The sequence below is a fragment of the Oncorhynchus gorbuscha genome, linkage group LG16 (assembly GCF_021184085.1).
Source record: "Oncorhynchus gorbuscha isolate QuinsamMale2020 ecotype Even-year linkage group LG16, OgorEven_v1.0, whole genome shotgun sequence".
Lineage (NCBI taxonomy): Eukaryota > Metazoa > Chordata > Actinopteri > Salmoniformes > Salmonidae > Oncorhynchus > Oncorhynchus gorbuscha.
The window spans coordinates 56,546,266-56,567,909 of NC_060188.1; the positions used below are offsets into that span (position 1 = coordinate 56,546,266).

Genomic DNA, 21,644 nt, shown 5'->3' on the forward strand with positions numbered 1-21,644 from the left:
AACCATTAAGCCGAAGGCTGCTCATCGATTGCTGAATGAGATTTCATTAGCATGAGTCACTCGTTGCCCTGAACACATTGAGACAGAGAATTGAACCCAGTGTGCTGAGCTAGGGTGTAAAAAGAGAGAAGAATAACAGGTTGGTAAAGCCCCCCAGTAATACTTCATTAGACTTCTGGATCTCAATCGGTGCATATTAGATGAGCTGGCTACACGGTGTACTAAGAGTTTACTTTAACTGACACAAAACATAGACCCAGAGGCTTAGAGAGGTGAAGGTGGCAGCCTTTTAGCTCCTCATCACTTCTCTAGTGCTCGGGGTGGGTCAAACCCGGAGGATTTAGCAACCAACCTCTGAGATCATACTGTGAAGGATTGTGCTATAACTCAACAAGTACGATCAGGGCCTTGTCAGCAGTACTATTAGTGCCCCCTGCACACTCAGCAGTTTTAGAAGAGAACTACCCTCTTAAGCAAACTGGACTTTCGGAGTTGAAGGCACCCCCAAGAACAATAGCAAATTCCTTTAGTCATGAATCACCTATTGCTACTGAGTACACATGGATCAAATTCCTAGATTCTGTTCCACAAATACTCCTATTTTAAGTCTCAGCACAGTTCCCCTCCAGTGGTCATCTGCATGGTGTTTTTTTCCAGCTGTGGTCTCAGACTTGGCAGTGAATAGATTTCCCTCATGTGCTCTACTAAAGACATTCAGATGCCTTTTCCCCCTCTTGGCTCGGTGAACAAAGCAAAAGAAACCTTAGCTCCTCCAACCTTGAAGTTGCCCAGGAGTTCAGGCTCGATAGTGTATCTGATAAACATTTAGAACCTTGAAGTTGCCCAGGAGTTCAGGCTCGATAGTGTATCTGATAAACATTTAGAACCTTGAAGTTGCCCAGGAGTTCAGGCTCGATAGTGTATCTGATAAACATTTAGAACCTTGAAGTTGCCCAGGAGTTCAGGCTCGATAGTGTATCTGATAAACATTTAGAACCTTGAAGTTGCCCAGGAGTTCAGGCTCGATAGTGTATCTGATTAGCATTTAAAACTTTGAAGTTGCCCAGAAGTTCAGCCTCAATAGTGTATCTGATAAACATTTAGAACCTTGAAGTTGCCCAGAAGTTCAGGCTCAATAGTGTATCTGATAAACATTTAGAACCTTGAAGTTGCCCAGAAGTTCAGGCTCAATAGTGTATCTGATAAACATTTAGAACCTTGAAGTTGCCCAGAAAATCAGGCTCAATAGTGTATCTGATAAACATTTAGAACCTTGAAGTTGCCCAGGAGTTCAGGCTCAATAGTGTATCTGATAAATGCTTAAAGAGTTTAATCAAGCTCCCGCACGGACAGTCTCTTTTTGTTCTGAGGAGCTCAGAAAATGAAATGAAGTGACAATACTTAGCTACAGGCCTTAACTGATGTCTTTATCTCTTTCCTTCAGCTCTGGCAAAAGGTAGTAACTACAGAATCAGTTAGAAAGAACGTGAAAACTGAGGAGAAGTGTGCTTTTCCCGGTATTGTTATGGAAATATGCGTCCTAACCAAATGCTTGTGTATATCCATCCCATTAAGCACGTTTTAGTAGTGAGAGACAAATTGGTTTGACACTAGTAGAGACACACATCCTCTTCGCTAAGTGACAGACTCTGCAGCTTGATCGATGAAGGGAAATGGTCAATCCAATTAGATTTGGATTGGTTTAACATGAGCATTATTGAATTAAAAGTCTTTCAGCTTTCCCATTGATCCTGCCAGAGCTTAGGCCGAGTAGGCACTGTACATATCTAGAAGGCCACGCCCTCTTACAGGACAATACATGTGGATAAGAGCCAGGGGTAAATTGTAGTAATGGGTAAAAAAAGCTATACAGTTTACATATCGCAATAGTTTTTGGAGACAATATGGGACTTGTTTCAGGAAACTAGGCATATGTCGCAAGCCACTACTTCACAGAAGAGGCATTAGAATGTTTTATTTTTTTTATCAAAATGCTTTTTTTTGGCAGAATGCCTTCTGGACCACGTGAACTTTCATGTGCCTTAATAACAAACGTGCATGCCATCTGTAAATAGGAATAAAATAGAATAATCACAAGCCTAGATGTTTTTAGCCACAGAAAAAGGAAGGAACCTTCCCGCTAGACATGATTGGCTGAGATAATGAATGGGCTGGACAGGCGATGAGATGATTTCAGATTGATCGACCATATAGCACATTCTGTCTATAACATAACCTGCTCGCTATGTGTAGATACTCCTTTCTACTGCAGCTTTTTTTAAAGATATCATTGAGGTGTTTCTCCGGATTACATATTCAAACTTAGGGCACAAATGGAATCCGTGACAGAGGGAAAGAGATCTGATTAATCTTATGGCATTGCACACGGTCAGTGTGAACCAGAGCGATTTGACACAACGGGCCAAGCAAGCTGTACAAACGAAACGGAAACGACACAGGACGTCTAATTTAATGAAATGGGTTGCAGTCTGCCGTGAAGCTTTCATCTATGAATACGGGTAAGAGTCCAGCTACATTTTCAAATATTATACATTTCTAATTTAGTCAGGAAGTCGTTTTCATTGCAAGTTAAAGCCAGCTAGCTAACATTAGTTGGCTGACTCACTAGCTAACATCACGTTTATGATCTGTGTATTAATATTATCTCATGAAGCCATTTGCATTGCTAGTTATAGCCTAATGTTAGATGGCTAACTAACTTTGAACCTAGTTCGTTAGCTTTAACTAGTTATGACAATCGGTTTGTATTGCTTGTACTCTATGGGTTGGGGTTATGGGTCATTGTTTAGCTAGCTTCATGTTTAAACAAGACTCCACTTCGGCAGATGATTACATGACTAATCAAGTTAGTCAGGTGAGTTTGGCGGTGATTACGGCCATCTATTGTATAATAATGCTAAGATATTTGTATCTGGAATTTGTCTTTCAGCATCTGTAGAACACGCCAGACTCTCTTCCACCAGTCATACAAGGAGAATGGTCTAATGCCTCCCATCAAAAAGAGATCCTGCCCAAGCAAGCGCAGGTTACACCCTGTAGCATGAGGACTTGCAGCGAGTTGTGAACTTCAACAACAACTATGCAGAGGATAATGCAATAGTATTACCAGGACGTCACCCAGGACACAAACACTTTGATGGAAAGCTGCTGCCATCCCATGTGACAGAAGCAGCAGTGTGGTGTCTCTACAAGGAATCGATGACAACACTATGTAAAGCATAAATAACCCATATTTTTATTATTTAATTTACCTCCAACATGATTGGCACTACTTTTATTGGTCTTGCATTATTTGTTTATTTTTCAGAGGTACGTGTAGTCGGGCTTTCTTCCTTCAGGAATCTGTGAAGAGATTGCTGGTGTGGTGAAGGACAGCACTGTGACGGGACAACATCCCACTGTTGGTTGGACTGGAGGTTGGTACGGTGCTGGTGTAAGGCTATGACTGGCAACAACACCTGACTCCTTACTTCAGGTGGCTGCCACAGATTAAGCAGTACCAGCACTTCAACTGAATATCATTTTCATTGCATTGTATGAGGTTATTCTTCTTATCTAAACTTGGGAGGTCAATTGATGTTATGCAAGGTTGTAATGTCTATTTTCCTGTTTTACAGCTTTGATGCTCTGGAGCCTGGTGTTGTTGTCGCCAAAGGAGCAGCAACCCAGTTGGGACCAGGTTTCAGCTGCTGTGCAATGCTGATGTCCTTTCTCCCATAGATGGTCTGCCTGTACAAGCACCACCTGGACACAACTAGACAAATATATATTTTTGAGAAGATTAGGGAATTTTGCGACAAGGAGGCCATGGACATCAAATGTCCTGCACCAAAGTAAAGGGCAGGACAGAAACAGGCTCGCCGAATATAGATGCTCTTGTTCATGCGTGGTGCTGATGGACCAGTTCATCACTGGAGGCCAAGTTCCCATTCATCCGGACTCTCTCTAGTAGCAGCACATTCACATCACTCTCCCCCTAACACACAAACACGCATACCATACGTTGCTGCTACATTTATTTTTATCACGCTGCTCAGCCACTTTACCCCTTATTGTATGCATATAACTTCATTGTCTATCAAAAGTATCACTGATATCATTATTGACATTGTTCGTGTACATACTGTGTATTTAGTTCTTTCTCTTACTGGCATTTTGACACTTGTTTATTTATTGTTTATATTGACACTTTCTATTTTTGATATTGCTACTTTAACCATTTCACTGTATCGTGTACACCTTCTGTACACCTTCTATACACCTTCTGTACACCTTCTGTACACCTTCTATACACCTTCTGTACACCTTCTGTACACCTTCTATACACCTTCTGTACACCTTCTGTACACCTTCTGTACACCTTCTATACACCTTCTATACACCTTCTGTACACTTAACAAGATGTGACTGGCATTTATAGCATTTCTTTCACAGGACCCATCAATTTAGACATTTGTCTGGGGTAAGCATCATCTAATATTTATAAAATATTTTTATTTATTTGTTTTTGATATTGCTGCTTTACAAATATGCATGTGACCATTTCACTGTAGCGTTTACACCTTCTGTATGTGACAAATAAACGTTGATTTTGTTTGATATAGTATGTGTTTACGAGAGACGGTAATGGGAAGACCAACAAGACCTGCACCAAAGTCAGATTAGGATATAGGCCAAGGAATAGATAAAGAGTATTTACCTGGAGTTTTTCCTTATTGTAGGCTACTACTTTTCGTCTTGAAATATTTGGTTGTTTACTATACTGTTTAGCACATGGCCTTACATGTGATTCCTTAAAGACATGGGTGGGCTAAGGCTTCACAGGGTGTGAAGATGCTGAATGTGTTGTCAAAGAAGAACTCTCCAGTAGGTGTACCAAAAATTCAAGGGCCAATTTCACAAATGGGGTTATATGTTTCTCAACTTCCAAAGCAGAATTACTTTCCCATTGTTCCTCAACAACAGTTTATTATATACCATTTTCTAGCTCTGAGTCTCTACTTTTATCCATTGTAAAGGTACAAAAGCAAAAGTTCCTCTGTCCGGTGTCTGTGTTCTTTTGCCCATCTTAATCTTTTCTTTTTATTGGCCAGTCTGAGATATGGCTTTTTCTTTGCAACTCTGCCTAGAAGGCAAGCAACCCGGAGTCGCTGCTTCACTATTGATGTTGAGACTCGTGTTTTGCGGGTACTATTTAATGAAACTGCCAGTTGAGGATTTGTGAGGCTTCTGTTTCTCAAACTAAACACTCTAATGTACTCGTCCTCTTGCTCAGTTGTGCACCGGGGCCTCCCACTCCTCTTTCTATTCTGGTTAGGGCCAGTTTGCACTTTTTAGTGAAGGGAGTAGAACACAGTGTTGTACGAGATCTTCAGTTTCTTGGCAATTTCTCGCATGGAATAGCCTTCATTTCTCAGAGCAAGAATAGACTGCCGAGTATTAGAAGAAAGTTATTTGTTTTTGGCCATTTTGAGCCACAAATGCTGATGTTCCAGATACTCAACTAGTCTAAAGAAGGCCAGTTTTGTTGATTCTTTAATCAGATCAACAGTTTTAAGCTGTGCTAACATAATTGCCAAAGGGTTTTCTAATGATCAATTAGCCTTTTAAAATGATAAACTTAGCTGACACAACGTGCCATTGGAACACAGGAGTGATGGTTGCTGATAATTGGCCTCTGTACGCCTATGTAGATATTCCATAAAAAAAATCTGAACTTTCCAGCAACAATAGTAATTTACAACATTAACAAGGTCTACACTGTATTTCTGATCAATTTGATGTTATTTTAATGGACGGAAAATGTGCTTTCTTTAAAAACAAGGACATTTCTAAGTGACCTCTGACTTTTAAACGGTAGTGTATATCTGTTTTTTGATGTTTAATAATTTTGCTAGCATTTCTAAGAAACTGTTTTCGCTTTGTCATTATGGGGTAGTGGGTAGATTGATGAGGAAATAATTTAATTGAATCAATTTTAGAATAACACTAACATAACAAAATGTGGAAAAAGTCAAGGGGTCTGAATACTTTCCAAAATGCACTGTATAGTGTGCAATGTTTGGAACATCAAATGGCAATAAAATACACTATTTAATCACAAGACATCTAGAATCGTGAGAATCGCAATACATATCGTATCTGCACCTAAGTATCGTGATAGTATCGTATTGTGAGGTTCCTGGCAATTTCCAGCACTAGTAAATTGCATTTGGCCTGCTTGCAATGCTTAAATCAGAATGCACTCTGCCAGAGGGTAAAGTGACCCGGTGATAAAATGGCCGATACGGTTGCGTTGAGCACTTACAATATTTATTTTTTCATGAGACCGATTAGGACATGTTATTGCTCTATGCTCAAGCTAATTCATAAAAATAGTTCCTTGGCTGAACCCGCCACTCGTGTTACAGTTGTTCCCTCACAAAGAACCTGTTGTTCTTCGGTGCCTTTCGCCACTGAGTGTCATCGCCAAGTCAAAGCTATTCTATTTTCTTTCATGTCCACATCTGAGGTGGCTGGAGTGCTGTGTTAACACTGGCCAGTTGCCCCTTACAACGCCCTCACCCTTATCCCCTGCATACAGGAACCTTTCGAAATGTGTTGGGGAATAAGGTTACATTACTGAACTATACCCCTATGGAGAGCTAGAAACTCTAAAGAAAGCTGACTCGGATACATAATCAATGCTGAACTTAACTTGGGACAGGTTATAGTTGTAGCATATTGCTTCGCTCAACAAAGTGGCTTTAAGTTTGTCCTTCATTACCTCCCTCCTGCCATTTAAAGCCAATATGGCCTGTCCTTTTGTGATGGAAGCCTGGTGTCCAGTTCTACTTCTTTGGCTTTACCCCCCATTTTGTGCCGCTTTTGTCTAGACAGCTGTGGGCAGCCAGGGTCTTTGTGTTCTTGCATTGAGCTACCATACGTTACAAAGTGAGGGGAGATACCCCTTATGCTACCAGTTGCCAGAAACTCAGCTGCCACTATAACTGAATCAGTGGCCGTCCCAGCAATTGTCTGATTGGTTAGATAGGATTCAAAAAGCATCTCTTTATTTGGGAGAAATGATGACCAAAGTTGGGAGTGGCCAGGCTCCCTGGCTTTAAAGTAATTCATAAAAAGTGGCTTTACATATTTCTCTGCATTCTTATCTTATTGTTGTGAGGCTGACTGGAGATGTTTAATATGGTTTTGTCATGCTGGTGGGCTATGCATCCATTATGTATGACTGCACTATATATGGTCGTATTCACAGCCTGTTCGTTACAAGGGAATAATCCCCAGCCCAGCTGCATCGACCACACGCTCGCCCTTTTAAAGAGGGTCCTTTATGGTAGAAAGCCTCTCTTAATTTATGGCTCCTGGTGGGCCTCTTAAATAGCGTATGAACCTGAGAAGAGTAGACAGAGACGTGGGCAGTACATTGTGTTGTCTCATTCCCCACACAGATTTAAAAGCCCTCCTTGGCTATCTGGTGCAGACGGACAATCAGCTCTCGTTTAGTATCTAATTCATGCTGTTCTTCAACACCCATTTATGCCCCAACACGTTTCATTAGATCTTTACATATTTCGAGGCCTCATTTGGGTCCTTTTGGTACTATTCGCCAGTCCAGACTCCAAGGGGGCTTTATTTGGCTTCCTTTCTGCCTGTGTTAAAAAACAAAAACAAGACCTTAATCAAACCCCACCTTGAAGGTTTGAACTCACAGCCTGCATTCAGTTCTTTCTGATTAAAAATATAAATATTCTATTTTGATATGAGCCATGATCCCTACTGCGAGAACCATTTATTGGAATGATTTCAAGCCTGCCATAAAGTGTTTGTATTTCCATGCCAATTGTCATTTCTGCATGTGGGGAGAAAATATGCTCACCTCAGTTCATTTGTTTTTAATATCACAGATTGTGGGCCTCTAACCTAGGCTAATGCTGGTGAGTTATAGATGTTTGCCTCCCATACATTTTGGGCCAGCAGCATACCACCTTGCATACCACCCTGCAACCCTGCTGTCTTGCCTCTGACACGAAGCAGCGTTGGTCCTTGTCCGTCCCTGGATGGGAGACCAGATACTGCTGGAAGTGGTGTTGGAGGGCCAGTAGGAGGCACTCTTTCCTCTGGTCAAAAATAAAATATCCCAGTGCCCCAGGGCAGAAATTAGGGACATTGCCCTGTGCAGGGCGCTGTCTTTTGGATGGGACATTAAATAAAAGATCCCATGGCACTTGTTGCAGGAGTTGGGGTGTTAACCCCAGTGTCAAGTCTAAATTCCCAATCTGGCCCTCATACCATAATGGCCACCTAATCATCCCCAGCTTCCAATTGTCTAATTCCTCCCCCCTCCTCTCCCCTGTAATTATTCTCCAGTTTGTTGCTGTAAATGAGACTGTTCTTAGTCACCTTACCTGGTAAAAAAAAGGATATACTATATATATATATATATATATATATATATATATATATATATATATATATATATATATATATATGTATATATACAGTACCAATCAAATGTTTGGACAGACCTACTCATTACAGTTTTTTTGTTGTTGTTATTGTATTTTCTACAATGTAGAATAATAGTGAAGGCATCAAAATTATGAAATAATGCAGTAACCAAAACAGTATTAAACATATCAAAATATATTTTATATTTGAGATTCTTCAAAGTAGCCACCCTTTGCCTATTTGGTCTGGCTAGACTGTAAACTCTCCTTCCAGACTAATATTAAGCATCTCCAATACATAATTCAATCTAGAATCGGCTTCCTATTTCACGACAACTACAAATGCCTAGGTGTCTGGCTAGACACCAACATCTCCAACATCTCCAATCCAAAAATAAATCCAGAATCGGCTTCCTGTTTCACAAACAAAGCCTCCTTCACTCACGATGCCAAACATACCCTCGTAAAACTGACTATTCAACTAACCTCGACTTCGGCGATGTAATTTACAAAATATCCTCAAACACTTAACTCAGCAAACGGGATGCAGTCTATCACAGTGCCATCCGTTTTGTCACCAAAGCCCCATATACTACCCACCACTGCGACCTGTATGCTCTACCCACCACTGCGACCTGTATGCTCTACCCACCACTGCGACCTGTAGTATGCTCTCGTCGGCTGGCCCTTGCTACATATTCATCGCCAGACCCACTGGCTCCAGATCATCTATACATTTTTGCTAGGTAAACCTCTGCTTTATCTCAACTCACTGGTCACCATAACAACACCCACCCGTAGCACGCGCTCCAGCAGGTATATCTCACTGGTCATCCATCCCCAGTGATTTGGCTGCTTTTCCTTCCAGTTCTCTGCTGCCAATGACTGGAACGAATTACAAAAATCGCTGAAGTTGGAGACTTATATCTCCCTCACTAACTTTAAGCATCAGCAATCTGAGCAGCTCACCGATCGCTGCAGCTGTACACAGCCCATCTGTAAATAGCCCATCCAACAACATACCTCAGCCCCATATTGTTTTTATTAACTTTTTTTGCTCTTTTGCACACCAGTATTTCCACTTGAACATCATCATCTGCACATCGATCACTCCAGTGTTAATTTGCTAAATTGTAATTATTTCGCTACTATGGCTTATTTATTGCCTTACCTCCTTACTCCATACTATATATAGATGTTCTATATTTAGTGACTGTCATTTTGTTTATCCCTGTGTTGTTGTTTTTTGTTGCACTACTTTGCTTTATCTTGGCCAGGTTGCAGTTGTTCTCAACTTGTTCTCAACTAGCCGACCTGGTAAAATAAAGGTGAAATAAAAAATATATATTAAAAAATGACAGCTTTGCACACTCTTGGCATTCTCTCAATCAGCTTCATGAGGTAGTCACCTGGAATGCACTTCAATTAACAGGTGTGCCTTGTTTAAAGTTAATTTGTGAAATTTATTTCCTACTAAATGTGTTTGAACCAATTAGTTGTCTTGTGCCAAGGTAGGGGTGGTATACAGAAGATCAAGTCCATATTATGGCAAGAACAGCTCAAATGAGCAAAAGGAAACGACAGTCCATCATGAAGGCCAGTCAATCCGGAAAATTTCAAGAACGTTGAAAGTTTCTTCAAGTGCAGTCACAAACACCATCAAGCACTTGAAACTGACTCTCACAAAGACTGCCACAGGAAAGAAAGACCCAAAGATACCTCTACTGCAGATGATAAGTTCATTAGAGTTACCAGCCTCAGAAATTGCAGCCCAAATAAATGCTTCACAAAGTTCAAATAACAGACACATCTCAACATCAACTGTTCAGGCCTTCATGGTTGAATTCTGTAAAGAAACCACTATTAAAGGACACCAAAAAGAAGAAGAGACTTGCTCAGGCCAAGAAACATGGGCAATGGACATTAGACCGGTGGAAATCTGTCCTGCGCTTAGTGAGACTATCATTTGTTTTTCAACAGGACAATGACCCAACACACCTCCAGGCTGTGTAAGGGCTATTTGACAATGAGGGAGAGTGATGGAGTGCTGCATCAGATGACCTGGCCTCCACAATCACCCGACCTCAACCCAATTGAGATGGTTTGGGATGAGTTGGACCGCAGAGTGAAGGAAACTCAGCCATTAAGTGCTCAGCGTTTGTGGAAAAGAATTCCAGGTGAAGCTGGTTGAGAGAATGCCAAGAGTGTGTAAAGCTGTCATCAAGGCATCATTTGTTTAACACTTTTTTGGTTACTACATGATTGCATATGTGTTATTTCATAGTTTTTATGTCTTCACTATTATTCTACAATGTAGAAAATAGTTTTAAAAAATATAGAAAAACCCTTGAATGAAAGACAGGTTCTGAACTAATATTCATACTAAAAGTTTTGGGATCCATACACAGATCGGCTACATACTGTAGCTAGCTAAACATCCATAGGCACTCAGTTATTTTTATGCTCCACTAAACAATAAGCAAATAAATAGTTAGCTAGCTATGTTACATCATCTGCATTGCATGGCAAATATAAGCAAAGCAAGCTAACACATGTACATAACATTTTCAGGAAATGCTTTAGCGAGCTATACACTGTTTCACAAGACAGCAGCTTGGTTTGGTGCTTTTCTCAGGAGTCCCTAAAACATTAAACAACACGAATTACAAATTCTTACTCATGTCATAACACTAGCTGGCTAATGTTACCTCTACGTCCCGGGGTGTAAGCTCGCAACTTTTAAAGGAGGAACCACTGTAGGTGTGTCCAAACGTTTGACTGGTACTGTATATAGTAGGCAGACAAAGTGAGCATTTGCACTCCACATTACCTTAAATCAGAGCCATATCTGCCTGATATTATTCAACCCTTTTTTAGAGAGCTATTCTTTTTTCCCTACTTTCAGCAGTAGTACTTTAAAATAGATAATGGAGTAGCATTCTATTTCCATACCCAACCCCATCTAGCTAGGATACCGAAGTGGGAAATTACATTGAAGCCTTGTTCTGTCACCATCAAATCGGCCATCACTGAAGAATGACATCATTACAAAGCAGCATTGGTTTGTGTATCTTTGGGCCATTGGACATGGTGCACAGTTTGTTATAACACTGTCCAATGCTTGTACAAATGCCATTCAAACTATACTGAGCAAAAAATATAAATGCAACATTTACTGAGTTACAGTTCATATAAGGAAATCAGTCAATTCAAATAAATTAATTATGCCCTGTAAAATGAACTGTAACTCAGTAAAATCTTTAGAATTGCGTTTATATTCTTGTTCCGTATAATATACCAGACAGAAATGCTATCCCCGGGTCACCACTCCCCTCAGCTCCTGTTTATTAACTTGATCTGGTGTCACGATCATCCATTGGCATGTCAATGAGCAACAATAGCAGGTTTTTAACCTACATTGACTTCATGTGGGGTAATAAGTGCACCCCTGGATTTGAAAATCATCAAAGCTTCAAATCAATTGCTAAGCATATAGACAAGGTGAAACTAGGAGTAACTAGTGTGTGTTCGAGCGGAAAGGCACATTTGATTTTTTTTAAATGATGATGCAATTAAAAATATGCAAGGCCGATTTTATGTTACCTATGATTTTTTCCACCACAAAAGGGGTTTTTACAAACAGAAACACTCCTACTTTACATGTTGCATTTATATTTTTGTTCACTATAGCATGTCATTCCTCATAGCCAGAATGAATAGGGATCTGTGTTTGTGTAGCTAGACTGCAAATACAGGTATAATGCTGCTCATTTAGCAAATTTGCTTGGAGACTAACTGAAATTATACTCAAGGGTATTTCCAATAATGATATGGAATGCACTGTGCAGCAGCACTAGAGTGCAGAGAGGTTTACTTTCTACTGCTTCTGACTCAGATAATGGTTTTATACACTGAGTGTAAAAAACATTAGGAACACCTTAATATTGAGTTGCACCCCCTTTGCCCTCAGAACATCCTCAATTCGTCGGGGCATGGACTCCATAAAGTTTTCGAAAGCGTTCCACAGGGATAGTGGCCCATGTTGACTCCAATGCTTCCCACAGTTGTCAAGTTGGCTAGATGTCCTTTGGGTGTTGGACCGTTCTTAATATGCACAGGAAACTGTTGAGCGTGAAAAACCCAGCAGCGTTGCAGTTCTTTACACAAACCGGTGCGCCTTGCACCTACTACCTGTCACATTCTGACCTTAGTTCTTTTCTTATGTCTTTGTTTTAGTGTGGTCAGGGCGTGAGTTGGGTGGGTTGTCTATGTTCCTTTTTCTATGATTTGGTATTTCTGTGTTTGGCCTGGTATGGTTCTCAATCAGAGGCAGCTGTCAATCGTTACCCTGATTGAGAACCATACTTAGGCAGCCTGTTTTTCCCACTTGAGTTGTGGGTAGTTCTGCACCAGACATAACTGTTTCAGTAGTTTTCTTTGTTGTTTTGCTATTCAGTGTTCAGTTTACATTAAAAAAGATGAACACGTACCACGCTGCACCTTGGTCCTCTTCTTCCACCACCAACGGCCGTTACATACCATTCCCCGTTCAAAGACACTTAAATCTGTTGTCTTGCGCATTCACCATCTTTAATGTGTATATTGTCTATTATGTTTGTCTATACCTGCCTTTCGTATGTGCTTGTTTTTGTATTTTGCATGCTCATTTGTAAAAGAGATTTTAGTCGCAATATGACTTCCCTGTTGAAATAAAGGCAAATACAGTTCACCTGGTCAGTCTATGACATGGAAAGAGCAAATGAAATTAAATCATTTTTCAACCTTGTGCCCCCGCAAGGCTCTGACATACAGAATTCTGACGTCTGCTCAGCATCAGACGACACAGTAAATACCAAGAAGACCAAGCCCCCATTTAATCTTCAACTATAGTGGGATATTATTTGCTAAGGTTTTTTACATCTCTCTTAGTCTCATTGACTTCACAGCTGTGCACACTTAACCGGATCTCACGTCATCTTCCAGATCGCGCAGACGTGGTTTTATATCACAGAGAAGAATCCTGGGATAGTGTGAAGACTTTAACAGATGACACGGTGGAAATGAAATATGAGTCTGCTCCGTTGGGCTGGGGGAACTTCAAACGACAGACCTATAATCATTTATCCAGTGCTTTACGGCGTGGCGGGTTGACTGTTCCAGGTTCCGCCTTGCTGCAAGGCAGGCAGGCAGCCCTCGATCCTCCTCTTCCACGGATAGGCCAGTGCCAGACCTCATGGAGTATATAGAGTTTGGTCTAGTGAGGGGTCAGGCAGGGAATGGGGTGGAGGTGGAGAAGAAAGGGAGGTCCCCCCAGTCCACTTGAAAAAGAGTGCTTCTTCCTAAACTCTGTCTAGACACAATTAACATTCCAGACAGTCAGCCCCTGATATGAAGGAGGGTCATCCGGACTATATGTGCACCTCTCACGTGATCTAATTGGGATTTGAGGCTCCGTTTTTGACCCCGTTAGATAACTATAGGTGTATATTTGCTTCATTGATACATTTCCCACCTCATCACTCCTTCCACCACCTCATGTATGATTTAGTCGGTCTACAAGGAGCAATAACTTTGCATCATGCATCATGAAAATCTCCCCCCCTGTTGTTTAAAACTATTTACAGAACAGACGCTTAAGAAAACAGATTGTTTTAAGATTTGAAGTGGCTCTAAAGTGAATGTTACCATATTCTCCCCATGTAGACTTCTAAGGAGAGTTGGTTGTGTTAAAAGAGACTCCCTGAGGCACAATTTCAAAATGCTCCCCCTCCTTTAAGACATTATCAAACAATAACAAATAAAGACAAAGGAGGAGTTCCCAGGAGCATTAGCGCTTGTCACGCTTAAGTCTTAGCCCCTCTCAAAATTGCCGGCAGAGTAGCGTCAAACAAAAAAAAAGTGTGTGGAGGCTTCCAGTACCCTGGGCCTTCTCCTCTCCCCTTTATCTTCCGTGTAGACACAGAGGGGAGGAGAGGCCAGCTACCTACAAAAGCTCCCTGAGAACCACAGAGAAGGAACGGGGTCACCTGGAGGTTAGAGCAGGGACCCCCTGAGCAGGACGACGCCAGTGTGCCCTGGGAAACAAAAACTCCAGCGATCATTTCACCTCAGAGGAGAGGAGTGGGGGAAAGACATAGTCAGACATGGCCATTTCTCACCTGGAGACACTAGTGCATGACTTGGTGCCAGTTTGTTTCAGAATTGCCAACGGAAACAAAATGGTTGGCCTACATACACAGTGAAGGCAACACAATTGAAATCCTTGTTCCACATTATCGTGAATAGCCAGTCAATATTATCTTGTGGGATTGCAATAGCGGGACCCCACACAGATCACAATTGCGACGGACAGACTGTGTCATTGGACGGTGGACCTTTGAAGCATAGTGTGCTTGAATGAGGGTCGCGACCCCACAATACCGTCTGAATGTGAAGCCTCATGAATTGTTAGTGGAATTGGCTATGCAGCTTTGCAGCACCCCAGTGAGCACATACAGAGAACACGCTGTTGTTCTAGGCTCTCTAACCCTCATACTGTTGTTCGGACAGCATTTTTACATGCAAAGGCTGACAGTTGGAGGGATAAAAAGTGTACTTTACAGCGGCAGCCCTGATGTGTAAAGGTTTCATGCCATTTTTGATCAATTGGCTGCATGTCTGGCTGAACATTTCAACAATGGATTCCATTGTGGTTCCTCTTCCCTCCTCCATTTACAGGACTCAAGGCAGGGTACAGTTCATGTTCGCTAAGGCTACTGAGCCCTCTGACTCATTCTGTTTGGTTGTCTATGGACCCTGAGCTACGTGCGAATGCAGATTTAATGCAGCATGTAATTAAGGGACTGCTTAAGCATGGACATTTGAGCATTCAGCATTCAAGCCCAGGAGCGGTCAGGGAATCATAATAGTTGCACAAGGACAGGCTTGCCTTTCTCCCAAAACAGAATTCTCTGTGAAAAAGCCTGTCAGAAAACTGGCTGCCGTTATTGTGACCGCCTCAGCTAGACGGAATGTGATTCGTGTCGGTCAGCTTCTTTTCTTCTCCAGACAGGCCTCTTCAGATGACAGACCCTAATACGGCTGAGGATGTCCACAGTATGGCAATGGAAAGGCGCCTAAGCTGTGTGGATGGTATTTTGGTCTCAATGCGCAGTCATTTATTGCGCTTCTTGATGTGGTACATGTTGAAAGTGCTGTGATATGGGAGAAGGTAGAGAGATCCGGATTGTGAAAGGTCATCGATGTGTGCAAATGTTTGTTAGCGGTTTGTTGGACCACCAACAGTTGTAATTCATTCACATTTTACTCTGACACATTTTTTGGCTTGCCAGAAGGCCAATGGAATTTATTTCAGGACGCCATCACATCTTGAGTCTGCAGCACACATTCAGTCTGAAGTGAAATGCCTATCACGTCCCAGTGTTTATGCTGCTGGTTGCCATACACTCAATAGGTAAATAATCTCTTGTAGAGGATTACTGGCAGCCTATATGTCGTGTCATTCATTGAGAATGTGTCAGGCCTCTGGTGTACTGGGCTTTACGGCCACCTGTTGTATTAGAACCCAAGGATTTTAGAACCTCCCTCTGATGGCATGGCATTTACCTCAACAGACAACCTTTCCTTTCTACTTTTGAGCCATGCCCAGATGATGCCATTTTGTGGCACTATGGAACTGGTTAACCCATATTAAGGATCGTAATTGAAAATGTCACCGCTAATAAGCTATAGCATGACCTTTCTATCAAGAAATGCATGTTTGAGATGTACCCTTTATGCTTAATGCGATAATAGCCTGTGAGGAAACTAGGCTTTCCCTTAGTCCACCTCTATAACAGTAAAGTGCCGGAAGTAGAAGTAAAAAAAACTATGCAAATCTGAACTTCACCTTTTGCTGTTGCTAAGATATCTATCACGTCGCCCACAACCCGCAGTCCATGAGACGTGCTCGCCAACAGATTAGCAGGCCCCTGGTGGTTTATAAATGAGCGATGGAATGGAGGCTCAGCGAATAACACTCCGTGTTGGACATGGACGCCTTATTTCAGCATGCTTAGGAGCGCTGGAGTTTATCACTCACCATCAGTGACATGTACACTCCACTCTGAGATAGATCCATCTCTTCTGACAGGACGGTTCTGGATGGGTGAGCTGTGGTGCAGGCTCTGCAGTGGGATTCTTGGTCTTGATCGAGGAATTGATGTCATTTCCCTCAAAGTCTCTGTCTCCCTGGTTAATGGGTAATTAAGAAGACTCCAAAGGTCGATGAGACTGACATAAGCTAGACTTACTGATGACAAGGAGGCATGGCTATTTTGAGTTTTTGAAAACAATTTGTTTGAAATTTCCCAGATGTTATTTTCATTGTTCTATCTTGATAGCATTTCCTACTGATGGTCAACATACAAAGAACATGATGCAATGGGTTCAGGGAGTTTTGAGGAACTCTGGAGTTCTTAGATAATCATTTTACATGGTGTTCTCTTACCCTCCCTGTCTACGTAGCTGCTTCATATTCTGCCCATTTATTTTGGGGGTAGATCTCATGACACCGGGGGTAAATAGCACAATAAAGGAAGCAATTGAACCTGTGAACTCTGCTACCACACACCGCATACCTAACCTAAACCACAGAAGAGCCATTTCTCAGAAGAGCTCTCTAGACAATAAGCCATGGCTGCAGAACAATACTTACAGTTGATGTCGGAAGTTTACATACACCTTAGCCAAATACATTTAAACTCACTTTTTCACAATTCCTAACATTTAATCCCAGTAAATCCCCTGTCTTAGGTCAGATTTATTTCAGCTTTTATTTCGATCATCACATCCCCAGTGTGTCAGAAGTTTACATACATTCAATTATTATTTGGTAGCCTTGCCTTTAAATTGTTTAACTTGGGTCAAACATTTTGGCTACCCTTCCACAAGCTTCCCACAATAAGTTGGGTGAATTTTGGCCCATTCCTCGTGACAGAACTGGTATAACTGAGTCAGGTTTGTAGGCCTCCTTGCTCGCACACACTTTTTCAGTTCTGCCCACAAATATTCTATAGGATTGAGGTCAGGGCTTTGTGATGGCCACTCCAATACCTTGACTTTGTTGTCCTTAAGCCATTTTGCCACAACTTTGGAAGTATGGTTGGGGTCATTGTCCATTTGGAAGACCCATTTGCGACCAAGCTTTAACTTCCTGACGGATGTCTTGAGATGTTGCTTCAATATATCCACATAACTTTCCTTCCTCATGATGCCATCTATTTTGCGAAGTGCATCAGACCCTTCTGCAGCAAAGCACCGCCACAACATGATGCTGCCACCCCCATGCTTCATGGTTGGGATGGTGTTCTTTCTCCAAAAAGTACGATCTGTGTCCCTATGTGCAGTTGCAAACTGTAGTCTGGCTTTTTTTGAGGCGGTTTTGGAGCAGTGTCTTCTTCCTTGCTGAGCGGCCTTTCAGGTTATGTCAATATAGGACTCGTTTGAATGAATATAGATACTTTTGTACCCGTTTCCTCCAGCATCTTCACAAGGTCATTTGCTGTTGTTCTGGGATTTATTTGTACTTTTCAAACCAAAGTATGTTCATCTCTAGGAGACAGAACGCGTCTCATTCCTGAGCGGTATAATGGCTGTGTGGTCCCATGGTGTTGATACTTGCGTACTATTGTTTGTACAGATGAACGTGGTACCTTCAGGCATTTGGAAATTGCTCCCAAGGATGAACCAGACTTGTGGTCTACAATTGTTCTTCTGAGTTCTTGGCTGATTTCTTTTGATTTTCCCATGATGTCAAGCAAAGAGGTGCGGAGTTTGAAGGTAGGCCTTGAAATACATCTACAGGTACACTTCCAATTGACTCAAATGATGCCAATTAGCCTATCAGAACCTTCTAAAGCCATGACATAATTTTCTGGAATTTTCCAAGCTGTTTAAAGGCACAGTCAACATAGTGTATGTAAACTTCTGACCCACTGGAATTGTGATACAGTGATTCATAAGTGAAATAATTTGTCTGTAAACAATTGTTGGAAAAATGACATGTCATGCACAAAGTAGATGTACTAACCGACTTGCCAAAACTATAGTTGACAAGAAAGTTGTGGAGTGGTTGAAAAGGAGTTTTAATGACTCCAACCTAAGTGTATGTAAACTTCCGACTTCAACTGTATGGGTGTCCACCCCCATACTGAAGACTTGATACATACAACTATTTTACGACCACTTAAAATTTATCTGGGTTATTTGGTCAAATCAATATTTGGCTTTCAAATAAATAAATAAATAACTGGCTGTACACAGGGAATGTTCCCTATTGCTTTATTTTCGGGAAGATAATAAATATTTTTAGTGGCCGCATTCCACGGCGTAAAAACACAAGAGCTTTAAGAAATTGTCTGATTTTAATCAGGGCTAAGAAACTTTGGATAACCTTAAATCCATTCTGAATCGGTGCAAGCTTTGACTTGACAGCTTTATTTAGTATGAAACTATATCTACCGAAGTAATGCACAATAAAATGTCTCTAACAATTAAGTCCCCATTGAGGTGAGATTTCTAATTGCTGTGAACTCAAAGTCCTCTTTACTAAAGATGCCTTCAAGCAAACAACTTTGTGGGCAGTGTCCAAGCTGTCCAAGTGTTGTCGTGATTTGAAACATTTTGTTTAAACAGTTTCCTGAATGCCTCTGGTATTGGAAGCCAAATATTTGTGGTGGAATGCTGTCTCCTCTCTCAAATTGAAATTGATCATCATTACATTGTGGTTAGTCTATGCTGTTGTTGTTTTTTTACACTGATATGTAGGTTCACTCTGCTGCAACCTTCATCTATTCTTGTCCTTGATATTTGGCAGTTAGTTCTCTGTTTACTCCTTATTTATTTCATCTTTATTTAACTAGGCAAGTCAGTTAAGAACACATTTTCATTTACAATGACAGCCAACCCCAGCCAAACCCTAACCTGGACGGCGCTGGGCCAATTGTTCACCGACTCCCAATAATGGCCAGTTGTGATACTGCCTGGAATCGAACCAGAGTCTTTAGTGACGCATCTAGCACTGAGATGCGGTGTCTTAGACCGCTGCACCACTCAGGAGCACCTAATATAAAATCACACAAACCTACTTACTAGACATGTTTTTCATTTTGTAGGGAAAATGCCTTCCATGGAATTGTACTCGTCAGATGTATTTGCCTTGTAAATACAGCTGATTTTAAGCTCCTACATAATATTTTAGGGTTCTACCTCATCAAATTGCCAAAGAAGGGCTAAGTTGACCAGTTAAGCTACTATTGTAACAACAGTCAGCTCTCTGTGCCATCCTGCACACATGCCAGTATTCATAAAACTTTTCAATGACGAAACGTTGAATAAACATGGCAGTCTTTTGTCTTTGTAGTGACTGGGTGTATTGACACACCATCCAAAGTATAATTAATGACTTCATCATGCTAAAGGGATATTCAATGTCTGCTTTTTTCTACCAATAGGTGCCCTTCTTTGCGAGGCATTGGAAAACCTCGCTGGTCTTTGTGTTTGAATCTGTGTTTGAAATGCACTGCTTGACTGAGGGACCTTACAGATAATTGTATGTGTGGGGTACAGAGATGAGGCAGTTATAAAAAAATAATGTTCAACACTATTATTGCACACAGAGAGAGTCCATGCAACTTGTTAAGCAAATGTAACTTCTTTAGGCTTGCCATGGCAAAGTGGTTGAATACTTATTGACTCAAGACATTTCAGCTTTTCATTTTTTATTCATTTGTAAAAAGGTCTAAAAACATACCTCCCCTTATGGGGTATCAAATCAAATGTATTCAATATACGCTTTTTCAACTTGGTGTGCGCTGTCCTTAAAAAACATAAGAGCTAATGGGCTTTCTTGAGTAATGCAGTGACTTTTTTTACCCTCTTCTTTTTTCGTTCCATCTCTTTCTTTGACCGTTCACAGGGAGGATTCTAGAAAAGGTCTATAAGGACTCATTTGCATAAAAGGTCCCACCCATTTAGTAATCAGGTATCCTTGATTTATGGTGGCCATTTAGAATGATGTCATGTTAAATTGACCCCATAAAGTTCCCCCTTCTATGTGTTGTATGGCATTGAAGCTCCAAACGAGCTTCAATGCCATACAACACTCCTTCCGTTGCCCCCAACTGCTCTTAACGCTAGTAAAACTAAATGCATGCTCTTCAATTGATCGCTGCCCGCACCTGCCCGCCTGATTAGCATCACTACTCAGGACGGTTCTGACTTATGGTTCTGAATATGTGGACAACTACAAATGCCTAGGTGTCTGGCTAGACACCAACATCTCCAATCCAAAAATAAATCCAGAATCGGCTTCCTATTTCGCAACAAAGCCTCCTTCACTCACGCTGCCAAACATACCCTCATAAAACTGACTATCCAACCGATCCTCGACTTCGGCGATGTCATTTACAAAATATCCTCCAACACTCTACTCAGCAAACTGGATGCAGTCTATCACAGTGCCATCCCTTTTGTCACCAAAGCCCCATATACTACCCACCACTGCGACCAGTATGCTCTCGTCGGCTGGCCCTCGCTACATATTCGTCACCAGACCCACTGGCTCCAGATCATCTATAAGTCTTCGCTAGGGAAAGCTACGTCTTATCTCAGCTCACTGGTCACCATAACAACACCCACCCGTAGCACACTCTCCAACAGGTATATCTCACTGGTCATCCCCAAAGCCAACACCTCTTTTGGCTGCCTTTCCTTCCAGTTCTCTGCTGCCAATGACTGGAACGAATTGTGTTATTTACTGTACTTTTGTTTATCCCATCTGTAACTCTGTGTTGTTGTCTGTTGTCGCACTGCTTTGCTTTATCTTGGCCAGGTCGCAGTTGTAAATGAGACTTTTTCTCAACTGGCCTATCTGGTTAAATGTGAAATAAATTGTAAAAATGTAAAATAGGGCGAAGAGGCAATAATGTAGTGATGGGAAGTTCCGTTTTTTACTGACTCTGATCTTTTCAACTCATTCATTCAAAATAACAAATATTTTGACTAATTCTGTTAATTTGATTCAGTAATGCCCAGAGCATGCAGGAGCCCCTACTGGCGAACGATGATTTGAAAACTCGAAAGAGACGGGATTCTCACCATAGGGGGCTTATTATTGGAGGGATTTGTGACTAATAG

General features: G+C 41.4%; 1 protein-coding gene and 1 long non-coding RNA gene across 17 annotated transcripts in view; both read left to right on the forward strand.

Annotated features, from left to right (window-relative positions):
- Positions 1-21,644, forward strand: part of ncam1a (neural cell adhesion molecule 1a) — a 307,622-nt gene that overhangs the window by 67,836 nt on the left and 218,142 nt on the right. The gene's annotated exons all lie outside the window — the stretch shown is intronic.
- Positions 1,934-4,277, forward strand: LOC124000555. Its single transcript, XR_006832628.1, has 3 exons — positions 1,934-3,232; positions 3,329-3,437; positions 3,639-4,277. It is a non-coding gene; the product is annotated as an uncharacterized LOC124000555 (long non-coding RNA).